Source organism: Triplophysa rosa, linkage group LG18 (genome assembly GCF_024868665.1).
Source record: "Triplophysa rosa linkage group LG18, Trosa_1v2, whole genome shotgun sequence".
Lineage (NCBI taxonomy): Eukaryota > Metazoa > Chordata > Actinopteri > Cypriniformes > Nemacheilidae > Triplophysa > Triplophysa rosa.
The window spans coordinates 7,292,381-7,305,319 of NC_079907.1; the positions used below are offsets into that span (position 1 = coordinate 7,292,381).

Here is a 12,939-nt window from a genome sequence, read left to right on the forward strand (position 1 = left end):
GTGGGCCTGTACTGTCCTTGTTAAGTTATTCATTACTCTTACCTGCCCATGAAGAATCCTCCCCACACACATCAAAACTTAATGAGATGCTTTTCCTCTGAAGCCAAATTTTCCTTTGCTGGTTTTACATCACCTTGTTTTACTGCCTCCCTGCCTTTATAGTAAAAGGCCTATTCTGTTTTCTCCGAGGTGGTCATATTCACCTATTGCAGTTAAGAGAAAACAAGCAAAACGCAATGCAAACTTTGGTGTTTCGAGATGATTTCAGCCTCGCCTTTGTGTTGAGTTTTTGACACCAGGTTTATACAGCATTCTGTGAACTTTAATTTGAATAACACGTTGGTAGGTCATATACACCTCTGTAGAAATAAGAATCATAGTTTTTGCAATCCAATCCATTCTCTGCCATATGAAGTCTCGGCACGTAGTAAATTCTCTTCGTCTGAAGTCCCCGCTTTCAAACCCCGCACCTAATGCAAGGTGCTCTTGATATCAATTACCAGATGGCTACGGCATCCACAAAGATTCCAGAAAAGCAGATATAAATTAGGAATTTTTTTTGAAAAGGATCGTTTGCCAATGATCTGATGTTGTGCCGCTGTGCTGATAGCTCAGATCACAGTGGAGATCTTTCGTCTCGGAGAGGCCTTACGTTCCTCACGGTGGGCATTTAATTGGCCGATGATTAATCTACAGCTTCTCCTGCTTGACTGTTGCTGTGCTTAATTATCATGCAATTAACACCCGCTGTGAAAGCCTTCATGGCTACATTCCTCTGCCGTTCACCTCTTTTCATATACTGTGGGGTTTAAAAGTCACAGTCCACATCCCCCTCAACAAAATCAGATGTTCAAAAACAAATTTAAAGATGGAGAATTTAAGAGTGTCAAAAACTTAAAACAAATAGACGGTTTGATGCGAAATGTATAATGCAAAAGGATAGAATGAAAAAGGAATAGAGTATATAATATTCTTTATGACTGATTAGTATGATTAATATTCTAGATTCAGAGGAGAGCAAGGTTATTTTAGTTTACTAAAACTTAAACCTTGAAAACATTTCTGTTCTTCGAAACCTAATAAAACATTGACCTAAAAATTATTGGAAAAACTTAAACTAAATAAAAAAATCAGAAATAAACTGAAAATTAAATTAAATTAAACTAAGATAAAAATGAATTTTATATAGCAAAATAAAAATAAACAAATAATTAAACGACAAAAGCATATAATAACATTGTTAAAAAAAATAATCTAAAAATAAAAGCTATAATTTAAAATATTAGTAAAACTACTATAAAACTAAAAACAGAACTATATTTTGAAAAAAATTGAGAAATGGCATAATGCAAAATGAATAAGAAATATTTTAGATTGTTCACTACATTTTTTACATTTACCATGTTAACCTCTTTAGGTTAAATTTCCTTGGTTTCTTTAAGGCAAATACAAAATTCTTTGCAAAATTCTTCGAAAAACATGTAAACATGCATCATTGGATTTTGCACAGTTTGAGAATAACAAATTAAATTATAAAAAAAAGTTAAATTAAAGAATTTTTATAGTGGACTGAACCCTTTGGACCTCACTGTGTATTACAATGCAAACTAAGCCTTGAGATGCAAGATGTTGGTTACTGGTGACATCACTTTGATAGTTTATCACTTTCCAAAGTTCTTAAACTTTTAAGAACTCTCACTTTTCCAAGTTTTTAAAGGTATTTTAGGTATCCAAATAAAGATAAAAAACAATGAATTGTTATAATAACATTATTTAATGAAAACAGAGAAAAACAAACTAAAACAAAACCAGCTCTGTTTCTCTTTGTCAGACGGGACCACACGCTCTCAGCTGTGATTTAGGGTGAGCTCGTAATTGTTCTGATTGAAAACCGTTTCTCCTCCGAGCTTTGAGTTTACATGCATTTGAAGAACAGATCCCGCCGAAGCCTTCAGTGATAGCAAACCCCAGAAACTTGTCCTAAAGCCGGGAGATTCAGCTGGCTTCTCAGAAGTGCCAAATGCTTTAGCAGAGATGGCTTATCCTCTCCGCCACGCAACGTGAGCACACACGCACACTTCTAAGAGGTGTCAGCGAGAGGGGCCATCGCTGCCTTCTCTAAAAAAGTGCAGGCTTTGTTGTGCTTCCACGGGAAATCAAGGCCTCGTCCTGCCCTTCTCCTCCTCTGGCCTCCCTGGAGCTTCTGTCTCTTTACCCCCACTCACCCGCTCACCCGCGGTTTGAAGTCTTCACTCCATCCTACTCGCCAGACTAAGCCTCCTGTTCAGCAGCAGACGGGGACCAGCCGACCCTTTAACCCTGCCATTTTTCAGTAGAAAATAGGCAGAAATCAGAAGGACATCCTGAAGGTATGCTCGCTTCATGATGGCTTCATTTTGATAATGGGGGCATCGGGTCTTAAAGCCGAGAACCCCCACGGAGGCCTTGTATTAGCAAAAAGGCGAGAACGCGTAAGAAACTGAAAAAGAGCACATGCTCTCTAAACAAGAAAAGCAGATTTTTTGTGTTTGATTAGGCTGTGGTTGAAGTCAGGAACCAGACTGACATGCCTTTTAGCAACGTCTTTGATTTGGCCAAAGAATGCAATATTTCTGTGAAACCCTTTGGGTAAACAGACAGTAGGTCTTCAAAAAGAACTGGCAAAGTTTATCTTTGGCCTTTGTGTGTAGACACAAGTTGACCAAATGGACCACTTCAGAAATAATTAAGGGTATGTTTCATGAAATGTTTTAATTTGTTTTGGTTCTTCGTGAAATATCTCAAGCTCTCTTTTTTGGGGGGGCTTTTTCTGTATTGTTGAATATATATTTTGTATTGAAAAGCGATTGGTTTTTGGAAATGGGGACCTCAACTCACATCTAAGTTTTGTTGAGTTGTTAGATGTATACGATCAGACATAAACCCCACCGAGTGACATATTTCCCTTAGTGAACAACAGATGGAGACATTGCTTAAGCTATCGGGCACCAAACGCTGCTCCCCACTGCTTATAGGCAATTGTTAATCAAATGCGTTTTCATAGATATAGATAGACCATTGGCTCGGATCACAATGGCTTCTTTTTGACTTATTTATATTGAGGAAGTCATTGACACACTACATGTCCTGGTGATGTTGATGGTGGGTTTTTTTTTGCCCTTTTTGACAATAAGTAACACGTGCAGACAATTCAGGTTGTTCTTCACAGAAAAGACGAATGAAGGGCGGTGTAAAATACATGTGTGTAATATTTTAACTGCTAAAATATGTTTTTTTCTTGTGGACTTGCTTATAATACCATGAAACAAATAGTCTTTATTATCATTTGGCTGATTCTCAACTATGAAGTTGACTGGATAATTTAAGAGTGCAGTTATTGTAGAACATATTTTTCATATAGTGCAACAAAAAAATACAGTGAACTTCATGTAGGGTTAAATCGGAATAAGGTTGTTCCTATTACAGCGACTTTCATTTTAGGGTAACGAGTCATTCTATAATCATATAGGATGGATTTGTATATCATTAAGATTTTTAAACTTTGTTTATAGACAATATTGCATCCCATGAGTTAATTTTTTTGTTGATATAGAGAAAATGCAGATTTCAGATCAAGAGAAAAATATCAAGAGAAAAAGTGTTTTTCATTTTGTTAATTCAATATTTATTCTCTAGATTACAAATTCTATATACTTGATTTTGATATTTGACGGCAATATGTGGCATTTGCGAGTTTTTAATATGTAGTTCAAAATCGAAGTTTAAAATGTGAACGTCTAATATTGTAATTGTTTAAACTCCCAAAATTGGTACAAGGCAAGCTATAAGTAAATATCATTCTTCTTCTGTATTTTGGTTCGATATTTTAGATATTTTTTTTGCCTCTGCTTTCCAAATAACAAAAGTCCTTAGAGCTTTCTAGATATTAATATTAGTACTATTAATTACATCTTGAGACCATTTAAATAAAGGGAATTACATGCCCTGGCAACAAACAACATGTCTTATCGAAGAATAATAAAGTCTATTCAAGGTGATTGCACTTATAAATTCAACATAAATGCGTGAATGACTAAAAGATTTTTAATTTGTCCTGGTTGTTGTCAGATACTTAACAGCTTTGCAGTTTTCTAAATGAGTGAAATTTTTGTTGCATTTCCAGACGGTCTCACAAAGTAAATGACTGCGATTGATTCATGATTTTTTGACATGTCGTCAAAAATCATTTTAGGGATTTGTCAACTGACAGTTTGAATTTTACAGAATTATTGGTTAAGGTCCAGGTCAAGGATTCTGCAAATCTTAGTACAAGATTATTACATCCCTTCAGGGGTTTGTCAGATAAGTAAACCGAACGCAGGTTTGTCAATCATTTTGAATCCTTGACTTCACTACACTTTGCTGCACTTTCCCAAGTTTACTTTTAATCGTAATGCGCGTCTCATCTGTAGACGTGTTGCAGTCTTTAGTGTGCTATATCAAGTTTTACGCGCACAACATGTCTTCCAAATAAACCTTTTGAATCTTTCGCAATCAAAACCGAAAACGTCTTTCTAAGAATCCTTGTTATACAGCCCAAGTCGTCTATTACAGCAAACTTTAACAAAAGAAAACCATGGCAGACATACTTGACTTGGATGTTCGACACTTTTAATCGCCTTAAATTATAACCCGATATCTGCTCTGAAAACTTGTTTGATTTGTAGCTCTAAAGAAGAGAATGCAGATGAAACGGGTTTGAGTTTAGCTTCCTGTGATGATGTTGTCCACATTTCTTGATCACAAACTGTGTTGTGTGTTCATTATGGAAATGTTACCGCTTGACGGGATTGTTTTTCAGAGATGGTACAGATTTAAGAAGGGACTAACTGGATCTTTTGAACGTTTCTTTTATTATGGAGTTGTTTTACGTGGGTTGTCCTGCAGATTGGTTGGTGCGCAGAGATGGGATTGTGTGGCTTTGCAGAGATCAGTGCTGTGACGCGTGCTCTAATCGCAACGATAGGACTATGATGAGGTGAAGGACTGTGTCACACGAAGGAGAAAATCAAGCCTCCATGGCTGGGAATGAAGAGTCCATGTGCTTAATAAGACATTGGTGCTTTCACTAAAATTACAAAACTGAAACTGGCACTTTGTGCTGTCAAGTTTTTCAAATATTTGATCAAGTTTGATATGCAGTGCATATTCCATTTGCCATAACATAAAAATAATAAAATAAATAATATCATTCTAAAAGTAAATCAACATTTCCTGTTTGTACCAGTTGCACTTGCAATAAAAGTCTAGGAGTACTTGCTCTATGCTTTCCCCATAGACAGCCATTATAAGCGCATAACTCTCAATGCATTTTTTTCACAAAAATAGCTTAAATAGTTTTTTCTGCATAAAATTTTAGTTTAGAGCTAATAACTACAAAACCGCATCCAAGCATGAATATTTAAATTATGAGATTGATAAATATGCTCAGCTGATGATGGAATATTGGATATTTGACCTATTTTACAGTCAGTGTATCTTCTCTTATTTGTCTCCATCACATAGTTGTTCTTGACACTGATCAGGCAGAGCAGAGCCTTTTACTTTTAGGACAACAATTCTGTGTGTGTGTGTTTGAGAGTTGCTGGATAGAGGAAGCGGAGCTGTCTCCTCTCTCGGCCTGTTCCTATCGCTCCTGCAAAGTGAAAGTGACATGTGACACCCCCGGAAAATGACGAACTGACATTCGGGACGAAAAAGGGTGACAACATTTTTTTTATTTGCCAGACCAGCTTAAGAATGAAAGATCATGAAGTATTTATGAAATTTATTATGAATCATTGGGCTGTTTTCCCCCTGTTTTAAAATACATGTCCTAAAGACAGAGAGAGGAAACTTTGTCGTCTCAGACTACATCAACTAGGTCCTTAAAAGCGTGATTTTTATTTAAATAGGGAAGTTATTTTTTTAAGTTTTCCTTTCATATGATTTTTGGTTTTCCTAATAAGCGTTTGGGATGTAAATTTGTTTGGTGGTGAAAAATGATAGTAGAGTCCAGGAATGAAATCAGTGATTGATCAGAAGTACTAAAAATTTCATAGATAAACTTCAAGATAGATCTGAAAAAATAAATAAATAAAGATTTAGTAAACCTAAAAAAACCTGCATTGCATTTAGATGCATTTTAATTTACATTTTTTATTTTGTACATGCTTATATTTTCGATAAATGCATTTTTAATAACTTCCCACTTGGTGTAAACAGAATTGATTTTGCTTATGCAGTCCTTTGACCTGATATGACTTCTAAATTTAATATAGATTTTTAGTATGTTTAATGCATTTTGTTGTAAAATTATATTTGCTTCATTTACTATATGCGTAGTTGACTAAATCGTAGGCTGCATGTGTCCTATGGTTTGAAATAGCAAAATTTAGAAAACAAACTGTTAATATTACATTAATATTAATATTTATCATATAAAATAGCATAAGAGAGATTTATTTTCATTGCCGTCACACCATACCAACTACCCATATATAAATAATTATATTTGCAACATTATTTTTAAGTCGCAAGTAAATCAGACAAGATTATTTTGTGCAATTTTTTCATTTGATTTTAAATACATTTAAAACATGGCAAAAACGATACTGTATTTTATAACACATTTTACAATTATTGAAAAATAGTTGAATAATAACAGTTAACTTTACATTAATACATAATGTATTTTATTTAACATACTTTATGTACCATGCACAAAGAAAATCTGAAATCATCAGATCTTGAACTGAGAGAAATGGTTACTGAAAGGATTAGCGGAGGCCACAGGATAAATATCTTGTCATGAACTTCCGCCCTGAGCTGTATTGTAATGAATGGTTGCAGTTGATTTCACTTCATTATAATTGTGGATGGGGTCTTTGTTAAATCTACATTTGAATTTGGTGCACACAGGGCACTGACAAATATACATACATGTATAGAATTAATGATGTGGTTAAGCTACTGTGTGTGTTTGGGTATTTTTATGCTAATGATGTGGGCATTCATCTCAGACAATAGTCGCGTTGCCAGGAGGAGAGGGAGAAACGGAGGGAGGCGTTATTCAACATGTAGCCATTCATTCCCGCGTGCATTCGCAGACAATAATAGATTATAAGCTCCGATTACTTTATGACTGGTTGTTTAGAAGTATTCTTAGATGAAACACTCAGAACAGACATCAGATGCTAAATATGGCACGACCTTAGGTCAGAATAACATTCTCTCTTTTTTTTTACAGAACGAGAGTTAGATGGAGAGAGAACGATAGTTCAGTCGAGGTGAAGAAAGACAAGGAGAAAGTTATTTTCTGCGCAGGGTTCAGTGAACCATATGTAGGTAGCCACGGGCTAATGGGCGATTGGTCCCTGACTCGCCAGGTATCTTGTGTCTCAGAAATCCCTCTTCCATTTCCTCTAATCTCACCTTTTCTCTGGTGCTGACCCAGGGAGGCCCATTTCATTCCCCACTGCACGCCAGAGGAGAGCGCTATGATGGGAGCCGGCCCGGTCCTGCCAGCGCCAGCAGTCTGCCTCCCCATCGGCTCTTCTCTATTGATTTCCTCACTCTTGCCTAGCCGGGGTCTGCTTTACCAGTGCCCGCACCGGCCCTGCTCCCAACCCAGCATTAATGTGAGCGAAATCGCAGCAAGCGGAGAAACCGGCTTTGATTTTTCATTAGAAGTGCTTCCATATTTTAATATTGGGTTTAATCGGCTCTCATGCCTTTAAGAAATAACCATTCTGAGCGACTCCCAGGCCTTCAATATGTATATGCCGTTTCTTCAATCAAAGATGGTTGGATTTGCTGTTTTGTTGGGAGTTCAGTCGCAATCGTTTTTCTCTCGCTCTCCGTACGTGGGCAGGGTCGTGAGGTTTATTGACTGCACTTGGGTTTTTACATTGACAGAAATATCCATAGCTGTTTTGAATTATTTTAATATTGTTTATATATATATATATATATATATACATATACTATATATCGTCGCTGTCGGGCGGAAACCTCCAATGTCCAAATTTGGTCAATTAAATTTTTTTTCACAAATCGATGCTATTGGTCAGTCCCCATGTGGGTCTGTTATTTTTACAAATTATTAACCAATCTAAAGTGTTGAAAATAGTTTGAGAGCAAATCTCTTAACTCCATTGGACACTTCAACTGTCTGAGAAGTCTCGTAACTCCACCTCTTCTTCATTCCGCGGAAGCCTCTCGGCATTATGCTATATATATATATACACGTAAAATAAACTGAAAAGCAAACAGTATAAAAAACAAATTTCCCTTAGTTACATTTTTTTTTTTGAGTAATTTATACGTTAAGGTCATATATTTATATAAACAAATATAGAAATTTGTAGAGTGAATTGTCCAGTTTATTTTAGTTAAATACAGTACAATAAGCAAAATCTTGTAGTGGCATAATAATCTCGGTGGCCTCCATTGGTTCCTGAATATTCTTCATGATTTGTTTTGTTTTTTCATCACAGTGCTCTGTGAATTAAAGGCACGCATCGCCAACCGGTGGGTTAATGAGAGACATCATGCTGCTCCTGCAGTTGTACCTCAAGTGACTAACATAAATGTCAGGCTAAAATGCACAAAGCCACACTCACACAGACGTTTGTCCATCTATCACCCGCACACATGTGTTTTCTTTAACAACAGGTGGATTTGATATTACCAAAGACTAAAGAACAAACCACAGAGGCATAAAGACTTTCCTGTGACACTGACAGTCATTACTGAGATCTGATAACGTATCAAGCGCACAAAAAAAGAAGTAGCTTGATTGCGAAATTATTTTTTTTGATGTTAAGATGCAAAAAGCAACATTACATTGTGTGTGTGTATGTGCAGATTTCTTGTATGTGTGTGTGTGTGTGTGTGTGGGGGTATAGTATTCTTTCTGCTTGTGGATGGTGTTAGACCCCTGCTAGGATGAGATGCATTATTTAATACTGTTGTGATACTGCAGCCTGCTTGAAAAGGTCTTTGCTTTCTTCATCCATGACAGCATTTTATTCTAGACCAGATACGCTCACAAAAACACATGACGCTTTGACCATCATTTACATTTAGTCATTTAGCAGACGCTTTTATCCAAAGCGACGTACAAATGAGGTAAACAATGGAAGCAGTTGGAACAACATAAGGACAACAAAAAGCATAAGTGGAATAAAACTGGTCTCACAAAGCCTACCACAGTATAAAGAGCTGATTTTTATAGAAAGAGTAGAAAGAGATAGAAGTCAGAACTGATCGGTTCCTAAAGCACAATTTAGTTTGACTTTTTTCACAAAACGTGTCATAAAGGCAGTACAGTTACAGTTCTTGATGTTTATTGACAATTATCGTTAGCCGTAGTCTTTTCCCATTTGCTCACTAGATTTTTATAATGCCAATAAGGTGAATATGTACCGTTATTATTTCTTGAACCTCCAATTCTACTTAAACATTTTCAGGAGATTATTAGTGACAGAAAGGAAAGGTTAACTGGCAATTTAAGGCAGACGCATTGCGTTTGACTAAAGTCCCATTAACTCGAAATCAGACCTGGCCAGACATTTCCCACTGGTGAGAAATACTTAATGAAACACACTTTATGAATTAAATATCATTAATTACTCTTCACGGTTTGCCACCAACCGTGTGGTTTCCGAGTGGAAAAGTGAAGGAAAAAGCTTTGGCAATGTCACTTCAGGGCTTCTCATTAAACTCTACCCCTTGGGTATTTTTATGCCTTTTAATGCTAATCTAATGAACTGTTTACTTTTTCTGCCATTCAGGTTCCATGATTATTTGTGTCCTTGTGTTGCCGTTTGCTGTCAGCGTGCAGCTGGATGAAGAACATAATGTAATAATAACGATAAACAATGAGAGATACCAGTTGATATATAATAAGGTTTTTATGGTTAATTATTTCTAACATTTTGAAAGAGCATTTCTTTTCTCTTTCTTTGGCTTTTTCTGCTTTTAGTGCTAAAGGTTAGAAATTGTTCCTGCCTCTATTAATTAATGCAAAACACTCAATAGAAACATAAGTAAATAAAGAAAATGATTGAAACAAAGACAAACTAGGAACATTTTATACATTTATTTATTTATTGTGTCGGGGGAGTTTTTTAAATGTTTCAATTTCTTTATGTTTATGGTCTTTATTATTTATTTTTTAGCATACATTATATTTTAATATAATATTCTGCATATTACACAAATTTAATTCACATATTTATTTGCTAACATTTTGTTTCTTATTTTACAAATATATATATATATATATATATAATGCTTTACTGACAAAAAAAATGAGTGCATGGGAAATGCACGTGCAATTATTATTTAATTGGTTTAACCGGATCTTTTGTTGTGTATTGCACATCATGTCAACAGACATATAACACACATTTTTGACAGGACACAAAACCTCCGTCTCTGGTTTGATGAGACATGTCTGTTTTAAAAGCAGTCAGACCACTTTGCATAAAGTTAAGACGGATCTTTGTAGTTTTTCCCTGTGCTTCCGGGAATAGAAGCAAATTCTCACCCAAGATTAAAACAAGTGACAAGAGAAAGACCTTTCAAACGGATTAAAAAAAACATTTCTCTTTTTTTCTGTAGCAATAAGGTATCAGTGCTTGTTCTTTTTTAGATTCCAAAGCCTCGTCTCTCTGTTTTTATGTTTTAGTTCAGTGTTTATATTTGAGTTCACCAGCTCAACTGTACAATAACTTGGAACTTTCAAACCAATTGATTCTTTCCTTTTTTATAAGCAGAAATGTAGTTATATTATAATGATTTTTTATAACTTTCATATTGTTCCAAATCTTAATCCATTTTAGGTCAACGTCGGTCATGATTTAGTATGCAACACTCCGGTGATCTAAATAAATAGCCGTGTTTTATAAAAAATTAAATAAGTAAGTCTAATAACCTAACATGACTCATCCAATGCAAAGTGCTACTTAAAATATTTTCCAGGGTTGCAGTCAATATTGGTCAGCTGCTGTGCTATAGCAGCGGATGAAGAGAAAATAATCAGTATGAAGCTTGTTTTACTGCAGGGGGAGTTGCAAAATGGTGTAAACGGGCTGGGAGAGGCGCCTGTCTTTGTTTCTAGCACTAGTTATCCCCTCCGAAGACTTTAGGCTGCATTTGGCATTCTTTTTGTGCGCGCGGCATTGCGAAAGCGGTTGATGCTCTCAGCGACAACAAACAGCTATTTAGAAGAAGAATGAAACAAAAATAGGGTTTGAAGAAGATGGTGTGTGCATTCAAATGAAGGCATCTCCAAGGTTTCCGTTTTCAATTACGAACATACCCGTGTTCCCCAAAGTTACAGTGCTGTTCTTTAAGATGAAACTTGACTGAGGTGGAACATGTGGGTGTGTTTTGCTCATCAGAAGATACGCTTTGTTTATGATTCTCGCATGTAAAAAAAGCACAAAACAAATGCAAACGATTTCTGATGTATTTAATCAGTAATGACACCTTAGATTCCATGTTTTGAAACGGATCTTTTAGCTTTCTATGTTCGTTTCTTCCTTTTTGTATCGTCTCTGTATTTTGTCCTCAAATTAACTATTTTTTTAAGGGCTGTGCAATATTTTAAGATTTAATTTGAAAATATTGCTGATGTGCAGATTGTGATAAGCAAATCATAGTGGTTTTGCAAAAAACAAAGTCAGATTTGTTTTTTATGTAGTGCAACAGTAAAACGTGGCTATTCACGTTGAGAAGTTGAAAAAAAACAAGAGAATATGAAACGTAAGTTTTGTTATGTCAAATATTTTAATCTAAATTGTAGTAATACATTTAAAGCACGATTCCATTCCGTGTTGAATTATTTAGGTTATTGCAAATTGCTGTAATATCTTGCAACCCCACTTTTATATCAGAATTCTTTCTGAAGGATTATTAATTCTACCTTTTAAAAAGGAATTTAAATCACATAGAACTAGCTGGTCTACACATGTTGCAGATGCTTAAGCATAAGACATTTTTTTGAGTTTGCTAAACAAATCTGAACAAGTGCACTTTTATTTGTAGTGTTCGATCACATCACATCCTGCAAGAAAGTCAGATTTGACCAGATATTCTGCAGAAACTGTGACACGCCGTTGCATCACAAAATGTCCTTCTTGGATAGCAGTTATTCGCTGTTTAGTTTTCCCATAGGTGCCGTCGTCCCGAAAAGTGCCAGCCCGCAGAAAAAGGGAACAGACAGAAGCAAAGGGCTGTTGGTAAACGCTATCTCTGTGTGTATTTTCTCGCACCACCAGTACGTGTTTAGTTTGGAGGGTATTTGAAGAGGTCGGGTGTGTTTGTAAACATGCCACACTCAGCTTCTGCTCTCGCAGAATTGGAGGTGGCACTCTCTGAAGTGTTGGGTGTGTGTGTTTTTTCTTTTTTGGACATGGCATTCTTTTTCCCCACTGCGTCGCGGAGGAGAGAAGAAGGAACGAGCCCAAATCTGATGGCACGCCAATCGCGTCGACCCGGGTGATGAATTATTCTGTGTCTAGCTTCCTGGCTTGGTATTATCACAGGGTCTGCCAGACTACAGGACTGACAGCAGTGACAGCCCCCAGAACACATTTCCCTCTGACAACTGATACTTTCCTAATACGCTCCCTGCCTCTGTCTTGTACTATGGTCCTCCATTCTACACTTTTTATTTATTTAAGTGGAAGGGGGGCTTTTCCTATTACATCCAATGGCTCCGGTTCACTCAAGCCACAGTGTCTACACGAACTATATTACACATAGATTCTCTCTCTCTTCTCCACACACACACTCCTAAAAATCACCTGGTAAAAGTATTTTTGCTTCGCTTGCTAAACCAATAGGGGGCTCTCGTGCTTTAGAAATGTCTGTTATGTTTCAAGTCAAGTGAACTGAAGAATGTTTTTT

General features: G+C 36.2%; 1 protein-coding gene across 5 annotated transcripts in view; it reads left to right on the forward strand.

Annotated features, from left to right (window-relative positions):
* vti1a (vesicle transport through interaction with t-SNAREs 1A) overlaps window positions 1–12,939 on the forward strand; it is a 118,767-nt gene that overhangs the window by 8,081 nt on the left and 97,747 nt on the right. The window lies entirely within an intron of this gene.